The sequence below is a fragment of the Pimephales promelas genome, chromosome 2, assembly GCF_988280905.1.
Source record: "Pimephales promelas chromosome 2, fPimPro1.hap1.1, whole genome shotgun sequence".
NCBI lineage: Eukaryota > Metazoa > Chordata > Actinopteri > Cypriniformes > Leuciscidae > Pimephales > Pimephales promelas.
The window spans coordinates 33606895-33625262 of NC_142770.1; the positions used below are offsets into that span (position 1 = coordinate 33606895).

Here is an 18368-nt window from a genome sequence, read left to right on the forward strand (position 1 = left end):
CTTACCCTCTTAGGGCTCAGTGCTCTACCCTGCCATAGAGCACTGATGTAACTTAGTTGAAAGATAGTTGACCATAACATAGTTGACCATAACTTAGTTGACAATTTCCATATTTTTTCCCCATAACAGAAATGGTGGACCTAGCCTAGCTAACCACATGTTATTTTTTTTAAGCAGGTTAATGTAAGAATTCAACAAAAAATTTCGTTATAATAAATAAAACTGTTTAGCCATGACAATGTACATAACATAGTTGACGGTTAATAATACGGCCGTTGACAATATGCTTTTCTACATCAAATATTGAAAAAACTGATAGGAGAATCACCATGGTGTGTTTGAAATGGCCTCCACAGAGAAAATGACATCACATGGTGCTGGTCACATGGTCTTGGGACAAACCATTTTTGAGTTGCTGGGGGAGGTTTTGTTTGTAACATAGTTGACCAACATTTTGTGGACACGAATAAATTAATATATTTTAAGTATTTAAATAAATAACTTATATTTGAAACTATTATTTTCCTTTAATATTAAGACTTTTGTAAAAGAATGCAAAAAGAATTGATTTATTTATTGATTTTAATGGATATTTTTGGACCCTCATCTTTCTCACATTGAAATCGGACATGGACAAAACTGTATATTTAGGGCCATATTGACACATTTTAAGTAAAATGAAGAATATATTGCACATATTGTCTGTGTGATGTTATTTCAGGAAGCAAGTTTACACATAAAATCCAATTTGTTTGAAGAAATTTGATTGTATAAGTATATTTAACATCAGTGGACATGCAGTGTACCCTAAATTATAGAATCACCCTGCTTGCAAATTAACATTTGACACCCTACCCCCTATTCTCTTTCACTCTCTCAGTCAATGATACTGAAAGCTCACACAAGAATATGGTTTTAATGTGAATATTGTTTAGAATCATTTTGATGGTCTCAGGGTGACTGGTAATAATGTCTCATTCCCAAAGAAGTAAATCAAAAGGTAATAAGTTTAGGAATAACTGTTACACAAAGGAGTGTGGTCTCTAGGGACTCCAAAGGTGTAAATGCTAATTTCCACTGTTCTAAGCTCCTTCCCCCAGTAAGCATGGCTGGGAATACAGTAAATTTCCACTGGAACTTGCATATGAAATGAGGTCTGGTTATAAAGGGAGATGTAACAAGAGTTCGGGGCTGCCTTTCTGTATTCAGATCAGCCCGTGATGTTGTGTCTTCAAGGCTCAGCTCATGTAGCCTATGTTGGGTAAAGTCCTTTGTTCTAAAACATTTGATGGTTTGCTCTGATTATCTTGTGGAATTCTAATGATACATTTACCTGACATAATAAACTGTTATATTTGGCTATTCTAACAGACTTTGACTTTATTTTCATTAGAGTTAAAAGGAATAGTCAAGCATTAACTTATTAAATGATGCACAGATATCATTGATAAACCCTTTTCATTTTATGGAGTCCGATGAAACGAGTTACTACATAAGGTTAAATGTATTGCATTTAATTAAACATCACTTTGCCTTGGAAAAGACGGAACGCGCTTGAAACCTTCACCACGAATCGAATTCCGCGATTTGGGTCGATTTCGTGGCCCTTTTTACACAACGCTAAGCCAGGATGGAAGGATCATGTAGAAGAGCTTCATGAAGAGGCCCGTAATGCTTTTAAAGATGGGCTGGGGCAGGTAAAAGCAGGCAGGGCCCCTCGTTTGAAAATAAGAAATGCTCTCTAATGCTAGATTTAAAAGTGCACTCCGCTATATTAAAAGAAATGAAAACCAAATGAGGTCAGATTCACTGGCACGGAAGCTGCAAAAAAATAATGTTAATGAAAGAAAGACAGAAATACTATGAATAATTGCAAAACATCTCTTCCATCTAATATAGATGTGAGTGCATGATGGTCCTGATGAAATCTCTCAGTTATGACGGAGACATTATTGTGAACTGCTAAACTAAGTAATCTGGTAACAAGAATTGGTAACATCAGTAGCTGATGACTTTAATACTGTAAATGAAACTGCTGTAGACTACCAGTTGAACATTTATGTGACAAATTAAGATTTTTTTTATATAATATTGACTGTTTATAACTAAAGATTCTATGTAAACAATATCTTATATAGGCAAATAAACTAATAATGGGTTAAAAAAGAAGCTGAATTTAATAAAAAATGATATTTAAAACTTATAAAGGAAATCCATTGCTTGTTTTTTATGCACACATTTACTTATTAAAGTAACTTTTCATTTGACTGCTTGTTGTTTTCTGACTACTGGTAAATTGGTTAATTTTTTTTTTTTTTTTTTTTTAAAGAGACAACATTGAAAGTCAAAAATGAATGAATTTAGTCTAAATACTCTGCTCTTTCTACTAATGAAAGTTTGAACTAATTTAAATTTATTCAGACTTGAAACTGAACTGATGATAGTGCTGCCATCTAGTGGAGATCCGTGAGCATGACGTTTCATATCTATCTATCTATACACACAAATAGATATTATTATTAGTCTCTTGGAATCAGTAAGATTGTCTGACCGTACATTAGTCTTTTTGTTCCATGCTTTAATCCTGAACAAAATTCCTACTAATATCCTTTAGGATTGTTTTCAAATGATTCTAGATATTCCTTTATTAAATATTTCCTTTAGGATAACAAATAAAATGTTTTATGTGGTAAAATTTTAATGAATGTGTAAAATAAAATGTTTTGCGTACAGTAATCGATCAGTGTTTTACACCATTTTAACCAGGTTTTGACTTTATGCACTTCACTTATTCCAAATGATTTTTTCTAAGAACAAATATTCCATGAAGACTTAATACAAGGTCATGAAATCTGCACTGCATGTCATCCCAACTACCCTTTAATAATTGTGATAGATCACCAGATTGTGAGCATGTGTGAAGCAGAGTCAGAAGCGTGCAGATCCATGTGCAGTATATGTTTATTAAGAGTAGTAAGACAGGCAGAAGTCAACGATCAGCATTCAATATGGAGTAGGCAATCCAGAGCATAAACAATACCAGGCAGGGGTCAGGACAGGCGGCAACAATCGTAATCCAGAGAGAGACAGGCAAGGGTCGGGGCAGGCAGCAAACAGAGAATCAAAGTCCTAGAACAGTCACGGGTCGATACACGGGCAATCCAGATAATCAGTATAGAAACGCTCAGAAATGTCGCCGGGGCAAAACAAGACTTCGCACTGATAGAGAGTCAGAGAGCAGTTTATATGGAGAGGTAAATGAGGAACACCTGTGTTGGTGATTAGACCTAGGTACGGGGCTTTATGGGAAATGGAGTTCAGTACTCAGGAGACGGAGCTCTGGGTTGAGCGGAGAGAGCCACGGAGGCGCGATTCATGACAGAGCCCCCCTCCTGCGAGCGGCTCCTGAAGCGAGGACCCGTGCGACGCCGAGGTCTTCCACGGGGTCTTGGAGCAGGTCTGGTGGGGTGTTGTTGATGGAACTCGGAGATTAGTGTGGGGTCCAGTATATCCTGAGACTTAACCCAGGATCTCTCCTCAGGACCATACCCCTCCCAGTCGATCAAATACTGTAACTCCCGACCTCGGCGTCTTGAGTCGAGAATTTCCTTCACACGGTAAGCCTCCTCGCCCTCGATGATGATAGGAGGGGAGCTCGTCTCCGCAGCCTCGTCCTGGTCCCTCTCTCCACTCGGAGCTCCGGCGGGTTTGAGTAAAGAGACATGGAAGGTGGGAGATATACGGTAAGTTGAAGGTAATGCAAGACGGTACGACACAGGTGTAATTTGTCTGAGAATCTTGAATGGACCCACATACCTGGGACTCAACTTCTTGCTGGGAAGATGGAGACGAAGGTTCCTGGATGAAAGCCAGACCCACTGTCCTGGCTGATAGTTGGGCCCCCTCCTCCGATGACGGTCCGCTTGTTCTCTGAATCGTCGAACTGCACGTTGAAGATGAACATGAGCACTATTCCAAGTCTCCTCGCTTCTCTGTAGCCAAGCGTCAATGGCCGGTAGATCAGTGGGTTCCCCAGACCAGGGGAATAGGGGCGGCTGATAACCCAGTATGCATTGGAAAGGGGTCAAACCTGTAGAAGGCTTGCATAGAGAGTTCTGGGCGTATTCGGCCCACACCAGGAAATGACTCCAATCTTGCTGATTCTGGTGACAGTAGGTTCGTAAGAAGCGAGTAAGTTCCTGATTCAGCCTCTCTACCTGTCCGTTGGCCTGTGGATGATAGCCGGACGTTAAACTGACATTGATATTCAATTGCCCACATAAAGCCTGCCAAACCCGAGAAGTGAACTGAGGCCCCCTATCGGACACAATATCCTCGGGTAATCCATACAACCTGAACACCTGTTGTACCAATGCCTCCGCCGTCTGTAGAGCCGTGGGAAGCTTGGCCAACGGAATAAATCTGCAAGCTTTAGAAAATCGATCAACCACCGTCAGGATGGTGGTAAAATTCTGCGATGGGGGTAGATCAGTAACGAAATCGATGGCGATATGAGACCATGGGCGTTGTGGTACTGGAAGTGGTTGGAGTAATCCGGCAGGCTTCTGGTGGGATGATTTAGAGACGTTGCAGGCGCTGCATTGGTGTACGAAGGAGATTACGTCGGCTGGAAGGGTCGGCCACCAAAACCGGTTCGTCACGAGATGAGTGGTGGCTGTAATGCCAGGATGACCGGCGCTGGGAGTATTATGCACCCATTGTAACACTCGAGTACGCAGACGGGTGGGCACATAAGTACGACTTGGAGGACATTCTGGAGGTGATTGTTCCTCGTGCTGTGCAGCCGAAATCTCCGTCATAATGTCCCACTGGACAGGAGCAACGATGAGAGTTGAGGGAAGGATGGGCTCTGATGTGCGAGGACTGGGTGAGCTGTCAAACTGTCGTGAAAGAGAGTCAGCCTTGCCGTTTTTGGAACCAGGACGGTATGTTACTTTGAAATCAAATCGACTAAAGAAGAGGGACCACCTGGCCTGTCTGGGGTTCAGTCTCTTGGCGGTCTTGATGTACTCAAGGTTACGGTGATCAGTTAGAACAGTGAAAGGTAAATGAGCTCCCTCCAGCCAATGACGCCACTCCTCCAAAGCTGCCTTCATAGCCAGTAGTTCCCGGTCCCCCACGTCATAGTTTCTCTCTGCAGGATTCAGCTTACGTGAGTAGAATGCACAAGGAAAAAGTTTTGCTGGATTACCCTGCCGCTGTGACAGTATTGCCCCAATGCCTGTATCAGACGCGTCTACCTCCACGACAAACTCCCGCTCAGGGTCTGGATGGTGCAGAATGGGGGCTGTGGTGAATCTCTCCTTTAGCTGCTGAAATGCCGCAACGCTTCTGGATGACCACTTTAACTGATGACCACCTCCCTGCAGTAGGGACGTAAGTGGTGCTGCGATAATGCTGAAGTTCCTAATAAATCGACGATAGAAGTTGGCGAAGCCCAGGAAACGTTGCAGTTGTTTCACGTTAGTGGGTTGCGGCCAGTTTACCACTGCTTCTACCTTACTACTGTCCATGGTGACTCCCTCAGCACTGATGATATATCCTAGGAAGGCGATCTGCGTCTGATGGAACTCACACTTGGGTAACTTAGCGTACAATTGGTTATCAATGAGGCGTTGTAATACAGCTCTCACATCTCTCACATGATCTTCAAAAGTCTCTGAATAGATAAGGATGTCGTCAATGTAAACAATGAGGTTTCGATTTAGCATGTCTCGGAGGATCTCGTTGACAAAGGACTGGAATACAGAGGGACTATTGGCTAATCCGAAGGGCATCACGTTATATTCATAGTGCCCCGTAGTGGTTGAGAAGGCTGTCTTCCATTCATCTCCCTCTCTGATCCGGATTAAGTTGTAGGCATTTCGCAAGTCCAGCTTGGTGAAATACTTAGCGGTACGGAGTTGTTCAAGGGCAGCAGGGACTAAAGGTAATGGGTAACGAAATTTCACAGTGATTTCATTGAGGCTGCGATAGTCAATACAAGGACGTAATCCTCCATCCTTCTTCTTCACGAAGAAAAATCCAGCTGAAGCCGGAGAAGTAGATGGTTTGATGAATCCCTTCGATAGCTGTTCCTCGATGTAGGACTTCATGGCTTCGGATTCGGGTTGGGATAGAGGAAAAATCCTTCCTCGGGTAGGAGAGGAGCCTGGTATGAGATCAATCGCGCAGTCATAAGAGCGGTGAGGGGGAAGTTTGGTTGCCTGGTGTTCACTGAAGGCCACGGAAAGATCATGGTACTGCGCAGGAATCTTCGTTAAATCAAAATTCTCGGAGTGCGTGACAGTTGAGGGTACCCTGGTGAGAGAACGTAGACATTCCTCCTTACAGGAGTCGGACCACTGGGTTATCTGTTTCTCAGACCATGAAATGACGGGGTTGTGTCTCTCCAACCAGGGTAATCCTAGAATAATGGGATGTCTTGGAGAGTCGATGGTATATAATTGGATGCGTTCAGAGTGAAGGGTACTGGTCTGTAACGTGATTTCTTGAGAGATGTATTGTATCTTGCCGGTGCCCAACGGGCGTCCATCTAATGCTGCAACCGCCATCCGGGATGTGCATGGAAGAAGAGAGAGTTGGTAAGTCCTTGCAAATGATAAGTCAATGAAATTTCCTGCCGCTCCTGAATCTACTAATGCTGTGGTATTAATCTTCTCATCTCCAAAGCATAGCGTAACCTCAAGTTCCAGTAATTTTAAAGAATTGCAAGGGGAACTCACCGTTGTAGAGGTTCGTGAGATGGGTCGCTTGGGACAGGTCGCCCTCATGTGGCCAGGTTCACCGCAGTACAGGCACAGGTGATTCCGTCTTCTTCTCTCTTTTTCCTCGGGTGTTAAGCGGGTATAACCGATCTGCATGGGTTCGTTCTCCGAGCCAACAGCGGATTGAACTTCGAATCTGTGTGTCTGTGGCACTCGCCGAGCTCGCATTAAGTTATCCAGACGAATGGATAGATCAATAAGTTGGTGAAGCGATTTTCCTTCATCCCGACATGCCAGTTCCCCTTGTAGGTCAGTATTCAAACCTTTTCGGTATAGTAATTTGAGTGGGTCATCACCCCAGCCCGTCTGCGCAGCGAGAGTGCGGAAGGAGAGAGCGTAATCCGCCGCTGAGGAAGCGCCCTGGCGTAATGAAAGCAGCAGCTCACCCGGTTCTTTCCCTCCGGCGGGATGTTCAAAAACTTCCTTGAATTGTTGCATAAAACTGTGATAAGATGGAAAAGATAGATTGCCTCCTTCCCAGAGAGCTGTTGCCCATTCCAGAGCTCTGCCAGTTAACAAGGAGCATATAAACGAAATTCGACTATCGTCTGTTTGGTAGAACTGGGGCTGCTGATTAATGAAAATGGAGCATTGCAGCAAAAAACCTTTACACTTGGAGGGACATCCATCATATTTCTCAGGTAGAGATAAGCGGGGATTGTTGGATGAATTACCCACGACAGGAGGAGAAGGGTCGGATTCAGCCGAAGGAATAGCTGCAGCACCAGCAGGAGGCGTGAGTAATTGAACGGACTTCACCAGCTGTTCGGTAAGTGTAGTTAGTTTGACAAGTTGCTGTTGATGAGATGCCAGGATATTAGCTTGAGTGGTCAGTTCTGAAGCTAGATGATGCATGGCTGCTGGATCTTGTATTGGCGAAGTCTTCTGTGAAGCAGAGTCAGAAGCGTGCAGATCCATGTGCAGTATATGTTTATTAAGAGTAGTAAGACAGGCAGAAGTCAACGATCAGCATTCAATATGGAGTAGGCAATCCAGAGCATAAACAATACCAGGCAGGGGTCAGGACAGGCGGCAACAATCGTAATCCAGAGAGAGACAGGCAAGGGTCGGGGCAGGCAGCAAACAGAGAATCAAAGTCCTAGAACAGTCACGGGTCGATACACGGGCAATCCAGATAATCAGTATAGAAACGCTCAGAAATGTCGCCGGGGCAAAACAAGACTTCGCACTGATAGAGAGTCAGAGAGCAGTTTATATGGAGAGGTAAATGAGGAACACCTGTGTTGGTGATTAGACCTAGGTACGGGGCTTTATGGGAAATGGAGTTCAGTACTCAGGAGACGGAGCTCTGGGTTGAGCGGAGAGAGCCACGGAGGCGCGATTCATGACAGCATGACATGCTGATGCCGAATGTGGAAGGAAAATGAAAAGAGGCCGTCATCAAAGTTTCCATAATACTTTTTTATTCAATCGCATATGTATAAAAGCCAACCATTTGCATGGTTTCCAACCATTGAAAATGGTTAAATTCGAGAATTTAAATAAGCAAAACAATAATGATAAAAAAGTACTAAAAAGTCAAAGAATGAAAATTAAATCAAATTAAGTTGGTGTATTAATGTTAATATAACAGTTAAAGTAGGCATTAGGGAGGGAAACGACAGTTATTTGTAAAATGGACATTGTAATAAATCAACAGAGGGTTCAAAACAGTGACAACTGCTTGTTCCGGGACAGCAGAAGATGTCAGTCCTGAGCGTTTGTCCCGGGACAGTGCAGAAGACCAATGAGAGCATCACTAACAAGTTAATCTTGCGATTCAACGAGGAACATGTTTTTGCTCCACATATATGAGATCTTTTTGCTCATGCAAGGCGACCTGCAGTTAAACGCGTGAAGAAACTCAGTGAATGTATGAAGTTACAGCAACCCCAGCTCCCTCAAATCTGCGCCTGCGCTTGAGCCAACGGTTTAATTCAATTCTTGTCAACAAACCAAATATATATTGCATTCACACAAGGAAAAACAAAATAGTTGCAATGCAACAAAAACAACACAAAGCAGACACGGGCTTGGCTGCATGTCCTTCATTTTCTGTTTTCTGAGTTCATGTGTGCGTTGAAACAGCGCTCGCGTGTTGTCTGAACAGAAAGTAAATAAGCTGATCAATATGTTTCCGCATTTGCACGTACAGCTGTTGGTGCAGTTTCGACGCAGCGTCCCTTCATAACTCAAGAGCAAGCTTTTGCAATCAGACCATCTCGGACACACTTTATCTGACACTCAAGGAAATCTCCCCGACACAAATGACACGTCGCTCGTCGCACCCAAAAATTTCCAACCGGCCCATCAGGCACAAATCTAAAAAATCCTCACCTGCAGCCGCCATGCTGGAGAAGGAGTGTGTGTCATATCCCCGGATGGTAGGCCTGTAAGCTTTCCTTTTGCCACAATTTTTCCCCAGTATTCTATGGAATAATCAGTATGTGCTGCGTGGGGAAAAAAATCTATCTTTATTAAGGATTGGGTTGACAAAGGTGTTATTTTTGTTTTGGATTTGTTTAAGAAGGATAGCAGCTTTTATTCCTACAATGAATTTATCAATCTTTTGGGAGCGAATTCCTCACCTGCAGTTTATAACGGGGTTATTAATTCTATTTCTCCTAAACTTAGGTCATACTGTAGCTATCAGAGCATCCATTTGTGAAATGCCCCAGTTATCTATTGGGGGTTTGGAGATTTCCAATGGCAAATGTAACAATTTTTGGATTAGAAGATTTCTTATTAGGAAGATCAGCTGTCATCCCAAAGCCTTTTTCAAATGGAAATTAAATTATCCTTCTCTTTCTACCATTAAAACATGGACTGGGATTAATAGGTTTCTGTTACCTAACAAAGGCAAGGCAAGGCACTTTTATTTATAAAGCACGTTTAAAACAGCCACTGCTGACCAAAGTGCTGTACAGTCAGTTCAAAAAATATAAAAAATACATAAATACTCCAACCAACATAAACATAACATAAGCACATCATAAAGCGCATCATAAAATTACATTTGACCAAACGCCAAAGTGGAAAGAGCTTCACTTTAAAATTCGACAAAAATCCCCGTAACTCTCTTCTTTCTAAATTTAAGTTGGACGTCTCTTCACACTGCACATTCTGTAACTCTAACCTTGAAACAATACCACATTTGTTTTTTGAATGTGATTATGTAAAGGAGTTTTGAGCCTGGCTTATTACAAACTCTTTACTTTTGAGGTTGTTAATGTGTTGTTTTTGATTTGGGACTCGGGGTCAAAGGAGATGGATGACAGATTAAAACTGCTTACTTTATGCGGTGAATTTCATCTTCATAAATGTAAAGTAACTGAATCTATAAGCCCAACTTTAAACTTTTTTGTGTTGATTTAAAATTGTTTTATGACTCTCTTTGTTTATGATTTCATTGTAAATATCACCTCCTGTATTTATGTGCATGTTTTGTGATTTGTTATTGTTTATTGGACTGTCCCTTATTTACTGCCTTGCTTACTTTGTCTTTGAGTATACTGTTTTTTGTGCTTTTTCTTGTTTTTATTGTGTATTTCTTGTTTTTATAATTATATATATATATATATATATATATATATCCCCCGATGGGTGCGTGACACGGTGCGTGACGTCAGCGCGCACCCAGTGCCAGTTTCAGTCATGTGATTATGGGGGGGAGTCCAAGATGGCGTCCTGCTAACTTAACTTTCGCCGAGCTCTGCTGACAAACTTGAACAACGGCATAAATATCACTTTTAAAAAGTAACTTTTTTTTTTTTGCAAAATCACCCACATCTTTCTTTCTGCTGTCTCTGATATGCGAAATATGAAGTCGACCGCTGACAAAAGGAAAGATATGTCGCGTGTTTCGCGGCAATCTGACAAGATGGACTTTCACAACTATGTAGCTGTGGAAGAAACTCTGCCTGGGGCCAGAACACCACTTCCAGATAGCCCAGCTAAACCTCCATCTAAGAAAGGCAAGGCAGATGATGAAATCTCGTCTGCTGTTTCGACGCTCTCTAACTTGATTAACACTCACTCTGACGCGATAGAGAAAATGGTGAGTGAAAATGCCCTTAAAATTGAAGGTTTAAAGAAAACAGTGGACTTCGTCTGTGCTGAACTAAACGATGTCAAAGGCCAAGTCATTCACGTAGAGAAACGGTTGAACACTGAAGAGAAAAAGATGGGATTCTGTGAACAGCGTCTCACTGACTTGGAACGATACTCCCGTCGATAGAATCTACGTTTACACGGTGTTACTGAGAAGGAAAGAGATGACGTGAGGGCAGAATCCATCCGTATCTGTGAAGCCACTTTCCCTGAGGGAGGAAAACTAGCAGACAAAATCGATACAGTTCACCACATTGGAAGGAGGCTCCAGAATAGCTCACGACCGCGGTCAATCATTATTCAATTTTCTTCGCGAGTTGCGAGAGACGGAGTGTGGAAGTGTTAACTTTGCCATCATAACATAAAGGGTAGAAAACCGGCTAAACACATGACGGATGAATAAACTCACGTAGCCATCAGATTTCGTTTGACTGTCGTGCACACACACACACGAGCATGCAGTCATTTATTAAATTGCAACACCTGAAGAACATAATGAACAAACCACACCCCTTAGACTCACACTCCCTTAGTCAATATACATAATAAGAGCACATTCAAGGTCACCAATATTCAACACCCCCACTTGCTCTTAGGCTGAATACCATACAGTTATCATGCACATTTACATCACACCAAAAAATAAACACACAAATCTATCAAGCATGGCTTATGGTTACAGGTTTGGTCAGAATATCTGCAACCATGGCTGCTGTGGGACAATATTCAATAGTTATCTTTCCATCTTCAAGTGCAGATCGAACAAAATGATAGTTAATGTCAACATGTTTACACCTTTGACGGCATTTAGGGTTCTTTGACAAAGCAATTGCCCCTTGATTGTCCTCATAAATTGTCACTGGTGTGTAAATACATTCATTGTCCATTTTGTTTAATAACTGGACAAGATACAGACTTTCCTGTGCAGTAGCTGCCAAAGCCATATATTCTGCCTCACATGTAGAAAGAGCAACTGTGGATTGTTTCTTAGATCTCCAAGAAATAACAGGACCAGTGGCAGACAAACTAAAACAGTAACCAGTTGTGCTTCTTCTATCATTCTGGTCTGCTGCCCAATCAGCATCACTAAATGCAAAGAGATTAAGATTTACATCATTTCTCCTATAACACAATTCCTTGTTCACAGTTCCCTTTAAATATCGCAATACATGCTTAGCAGCTACCCAGTGTTGGTTCTTTGGTTCAGAAAAGTGTTGTGACAGCTTACTGACAATGAAGCCTAGATCTGGTCTAGTACAAGTCATTAGATAGATCAAGCTACCAACCACTTCTCGATACCGTTTTGGATCAACACGTTCACCTTCATTATCAAATTGCATTCTGTTTTCGCATGGAGTTGACCTTGGTTTACAATTAATCATATCAAACCTCTCCAAAATCTTAATAATGAACCTTTTCTGGTTCATTTTTATCTCACCATCTCTTTGTGCAAAATCAATACCCAGGAAATGTGTAAGTTTACCAAGATCTTTCATTTTAAATCTTTCCTCCAACATTCTTTTCACATTTCTGAGTATCTGACTATCACTTGCTGCAATAAGGAGATCATCAACCCAGACTATCAGTATGATTCTCTCACCTCCAATTTGTTTATTGTAGACACAATGATCAGCAGGATTTTGAATAAAATCATTTTGAATCAGAAAATCATCTAGCATTTTATTCCAATTCCGCCCTGACTGTTTCAAACCATAGAGTGATTTGTTAAGTCTACAGACAAGCTTCTCACTTGTTTCTGACATGACCTCAAATCCTTCTGGCTGTTCCATATATAATTCAGTATCAATGGGGGCGTGCAAATATTCAGTCTTTACATCCATTTGATGCAGTTCTAAACCATATTGAGCTGCAATTTGCATTAAACTACGTATTGATGTCATGTCAGCAGTTGGAGAGAAAGTTTCATTGTAATCAATACCTGCAACTTGACTATACCCCTTCGCCACATACCGAGCTTTGTATGTTATCCCAACTGGGTTTTCCTTCAATGTGTAGACCCATCTACCCCCCACTACATTTTTACCTTCAGGTAGTGTTGTAAGTGTAAACGTATTATTCTCCTTAAGAGAGTTCATCTTCTCCTGCATGGCCTTACTCCACAATTCTGACTCTGGTGAACTTATAGCCTCTCTTAGAGTGTGGGGTACATCACATGCTACTCTATAACAATAATCAATACTGGCTAGTGCATGATCATCATCACTGTTTATTCCACACTCATAATCTCTCAAATACTGTGGAGGCCTCTTCTCCCTCTGTGGATAACGCCTGCTCTCAACACTTTCCTTTTCACCTGTGTTGGGGCTTGGGTCACACGTTTCAGTTCTTATGTCCTGGGGTTCTATTTTCTCGGGTTTTGGTAGGTGAGTTTTGGCGCTCTCCCTACGCACATCATCTTCACACGTTAACTGATCTGTCTGAGTGTGGCATTCTGTCCCACTCTTTGTGATAAACTCCACCAACCTACTTTTGTTCACTTTCCCTGAATCTGGATAGAAAACTAGATATGCAGGGCTATTCTTGTCATAACCAATGAAAATCCCTTTTTCACATCGAGAGTCTAACTTTTTCTTGTTCTGTTTGTATGCATAACACTCTGACCCAAATATTCTCATTCTTGAAAGATCAGGCTTCTTTCCAGTCAGCATATAGTATGGGGTCTGTTCTACACGTCTGTTATAACATCTGTTGCGAATAACAGCTGCAGTCTGGATTGCATACGTCCATAACATTTTTGGCAAGCTACTCTGGATTAACATACACCTCGCCATGTCAAGCAAAGTTCTCCAGCTCCTCTCAGCGGTTCCATTCTGATGGGGTGAATAGGGAGCTGAGGTCTCGTGTCTAATTGCATTTTTACTGAGCAGGGTCTGAAATTCCCTGGATGTAAATTCGGTGCCATTATCAGATCTCATACATTTAATTTTACCATAAGGTGAAACATCAGCAATGAACTTCTCTGTTCCTTTGACTGTATCACTCTTTGCTCTCAAAAAATATGTAAAGATTGCACCTGAATAGTCATCAGTAAATGCCAAGATATATCTGAACCCATCTTTTGCTACCGGCTCCATAGGTCCAGCTAAATCTGTGTGCACAAGTCCAAGGGGAACTTTTGCTTTTTCATCTGCCTCCCTGTTCCTGCTCTGAACAAATTTCCCTTGTATGCACACTTCACATTTTAAATTAGACATTTCCGTTTTACCTTTAATTTTCATCCCCTTTGTAACATTTTCCAGCTTCAACACATCCTCATAATTACAGTGACCAAGAATTTCATGCCATGTGTGAATATCGTAACATACATGACATTGATCAACATCATCTGTGACCGTGCTTAAATAGAACAGTCTATCATACACCTGAATGTCAAATGTCACACCGTTCTTATGAACAAGTCTGTTCTGACCTTCTTTAAAAATGACCGTCGCTCCCTGGGACGTCGCTGCCTTGACTGAAAAGATGTACTGTGGAAAAGATGGGACGTACAGCGCCCCCATCAGCATCGTGTCCACCACTTGACCATTGTTGTCTCTCAGGCGAACTTGGGCCGTACCTTTCCTCAGGGCGATACCGCTAGTCCTCTCTCCATCAGCCAGCTCTAAGATGTGCTTATGTGGCTCAAAACTTTTATCAAAGTCCTTGAACTGTGTAATGTCCCGGATGATATGCGACGTTGCTCCTGTATCAACCATGAGACCTTTTTCCTTCACCCCGCTGGCCATGACGGCATCCACTTGGCCAAAAGTGTGGTCCTCCTCATCCATCACCTGTTTCACGTTGTCCCGCTTTCTCCACTTGCAATTCACATTCCTGTGCGTGAAACTTTTACAAAAATTACACCACTGTCGCTGTTCTCGGTTCTCACTCGTAGTAGAAATGCACTCCACAGCTTTATGTCCCTTTTGTCCGCAGTTAAAACAGGTCAATTTCGTATTCCACCCGTCTCTTGCTTTCACCTTCATCACAATGTCATCCTCTGAGCAAGCAGCACTAAACTTTTCTGTGCTCTCATAACTCCTCAGCTTTGTTTTGAACTCTGTGAAAGTTATCGTTTCATCACTTTGGGTTATGTGAATGGAAAAGGGCTTAAAAGAGTCCGGTAAGCCCTTCAGAACCATTGCAATCAACAAGCCATCACTTAAAGGACAACTCCGGCGCAAAATGAACCTTTGGTCTAATTACACATTGCTACCTAGTCAACCGTTATCTGAGATTTGTTTTCATGATTGCCGAATGTAAATAGTTTTATCTCTAAAAACAGTTTAGCCTATAACGCTAGTATAATGCTAGTATATAGGGCATAGAGTAATGACAAATAAAAATCGCTTGTTATTACCACTAACAAGGCTCAAAATAGCCCCACACCAACACGACAGCATAACAAGCGTCCCTACATTCAAACCGAAGCATTGAGAACTTTGTCAGTGTCCATACAGTTTAATAAGAAGATATTTTATACACAGTCAACATCGCGAATACAGGAAGAAGCCATCTTTGAAAAATAGTCTCTATCAGTCGATCTACGAATGCCGGTCCAAGTGCGCTGAACTGTGCAGAATCTCATATGGTCCGTTGTTTCCAGAAGAAACACAAACACAAACCGTTTACTTCTCTTCAATATGTACACGTAGCCTACTGTTCACGCTCACCTTATCACCTATTCACATCTCACCAGCGCACTTGGATCGGCGTTCGTAGATCGACTGGTCGAGACTATTTTTCCAAGATGGCTTCTTTCTGTATTCGCGAAGTTGACCGTGTGTATAAAATATCTGCTTATTAAACTGTATGGACACTGACAAAGTTCTCAATGCTTTGGTTTGAATGTAGGGACCCTTGTTATGCTGTCGTGTTACTGTGGGGCTATTTTGAGTCTTGTTAGTGGTAATAACAAGCGATTTTTATTTGTCATTACTCTATGCCCTATATACTAGCATTATACTAGCGTTATAGGCTAAACTGTTTTCAGAGATAAAACTATTTACATTCGGCAATCATGAAAACAAATCTCAGATAACGGTTGACTAGGTAGCAATGTGTAATTAGACTTAAGGTTCATTTAGCGCCGGAGTTGTCCTTTAAAGTCTCTTCCGCATTTCTCAAAGCTGTAATAGCTTAGCTGAGCTGTAATAGCAAAGCTGTAAATTATGTCATTCTCTGCGCGAATGACATAATCTGTGACGCTCTCATTGACAGCTTTCTGAAGAGATGTAAGCTCTGTGTATAAGCTGATCACTCGTGGTTTCCCTGTACCAGCATGTGTGTTCTCTCAGAATCTTTAACGCCTTTCTTCCATCATCCGCTGCATCTCTCATCACAAGGGAAAGGCTTTTATCATCCAACAGCTGAATCAGTTCTGCATACGCGTCCTCATTTTTCTCCGCGTATTCTTCTTCCTCGTCATCATCAGGTTCACTCAGTATGGTGCTCTTTAAACCGAGCTGACGCAGGTGCGCCAGAAACTTAGTTTCCCACAGTTCATAATTTTTCTCATCCCCGTCAAAACATAAACGGTTCCACCGGCTTCCAAACTCCTTCCTGCCCAGCTAGGATTTTTTTGTTCTAAAAATGTTCTGAGAACATTACCATGCAGTGTTCTAATAATGTTTTCAGCTGGTAGTTTTCTTTTGGTTCCTAAAATGTTCTCTTAAAAGTTCTAATAACATTCTCTAAAAACATTCTAAATATGTTAAATGCTAACATTGTTAGAACATTATTCCCTGACGTTCTTATATCATTTTCAGCGGGTAGTTTTCTTTTTGTTCCCAGAATGTTCTCTTAAAAGATGGCATAACATTCTCTAAGAACACTCTGAAAATGTTTTGTGATGACCTTCTATAAAGGTTTAAATTAATCATAACATTTTTAAAACATTATCCCCTAACTTTCTTATAAAGTTTTTAGCGGAAGTTTATTTTTGTTCCCAAAATGTTCTCTTAAAACCCCTCAAAAATTATTAGCTATAACATTGTTAAAGCATAAAATTTTATTAATCTCAAAACTAAAACTTTAAAATCTAACAGGTTTATAAATGGCATCCACATAAATTATTAGAAGTTCTGCGTACAGTAAATGCCCAACATTACATGAAGAACTCAGTAAAGTCACTCATGCGTCTTGACTGCGGTGTTTGCTCAGAGTACTCATCATCAGTCTTTGCTTGTTTTGGTTCTTGCAGAAAAATAATCCAGGAATCTGTATTAATAGTGTTCTACTATTCTCTCTTCTAGTTGTCCAGCTGCTCCCCCAGTTAGCAGCATTGAGCTCTGTTCTCTGTGTGCACGGTAGAGTTTTTCCTCATAGCCTAAAAAAGAAGATCATGCAAAAGCGTAAACATAAAGAATACACATACATTAAGATCACAAGCAATATTGACATTGAAAACTTTCACAATTAGCCAGCCTAATTAGCAATCAGAAATTATGTAAAGACTAATTTATTAAAAGTATAAATATGATAAATTATGAGTATCTTTTTTGTTTCTGTAATTTAAAACATACTTAATCCATGTATCCAATATCTTAATCCAATAAAGTTTTAAAAATTGATATTTTTCTTACACAAATGCTTCACTTTAAAAGGGCTTTATAACCCCGCCAGAGTCATGGGGTGGATTACTTTTATCATGGATGGATGCGCCTTGATAGACGGCCATTCACTGCCATTCTAAAAGTCAGAAGAGTCAGGACATTTTTTTAAATATAACTCAGATAGTATTCATCTGAAAGAAGAATGTTATATACACCTAGGAAGCCTTGAGAAACGCTCTTTCCAATTCATTAACGTTAACCTCTAACGTTATATGAATTACTGAAATATTATTAACTTTTACTTTCAAAAGACATTAAGATCACTTTTAAGTAAAAATACAGTATTCGTATGCATAGAACACAATACCGGTATTATAGTAGGCTATACCTTGGTTGTAAATGGAGACTTTATTGTGTCATCGGTAAGTTAATCATCTTGAAACAGTCCGTTTGGAGTCTGCATTAAAACAAATCTAGCTGTTATTCAAAAGTAGCATACATACACTCAGATTATTGCGACTGTCATACAATTCTAAGAAAGTAGAAAGTTAGGTCTAATACTGAAAGACATCAAGGATAAGAGAAAGCTATGTAAACTGAAAAAATACACACAAAATTTACAGTTGTGAAAGAGTTCCGTTGACCAGGGGCTCGTTCTTCGTACGTCGCTATAGCTTTAAAATAAGTTTTAGATTCATGCTTTAATAATGATATTTTTATTCAAGTAGGTTATAATTCTAATTTATGTTTGTAAATATATGACTTGATGCGTTTTAACGGGCATGCGCGTGAAGTTGAGTTGCCATGGAAACGGAGGGTCACCAGTGCAGACAGCAAAACTCCGACTCTCCCTGTTTTCACTGCTTTCAGGTGAGTTTAGTCTCTAAAATCACACAAATAATACACACGACTGTTC

At 41.0% G+C, this 18368-nt stretch overlaps 1 long non-coding RNA gene across 1 annotated transcript; it reads right to left on the reverse strand.

The window, feature by feature from the left end:
* Positions 1–17530: 17530 nt before the first annotated feature.
* LOC148997231 (uncharacterized) lies at positions 17531–18100 on the reverse strand. The gene is made up of 3 exons (XR_016168911.1): positions 18074–18100; positions 17841–17909; positions 17531–17588 (listed from the first exon to the last, which is right to left on the reverse strand). It is a non-coding gene; the product is annotated as an uncharacterized LOC148997231 (long non-coding RNA).
* Between the last annotated feature and the right edge of the window lie 268 nt (positions 18101–18368).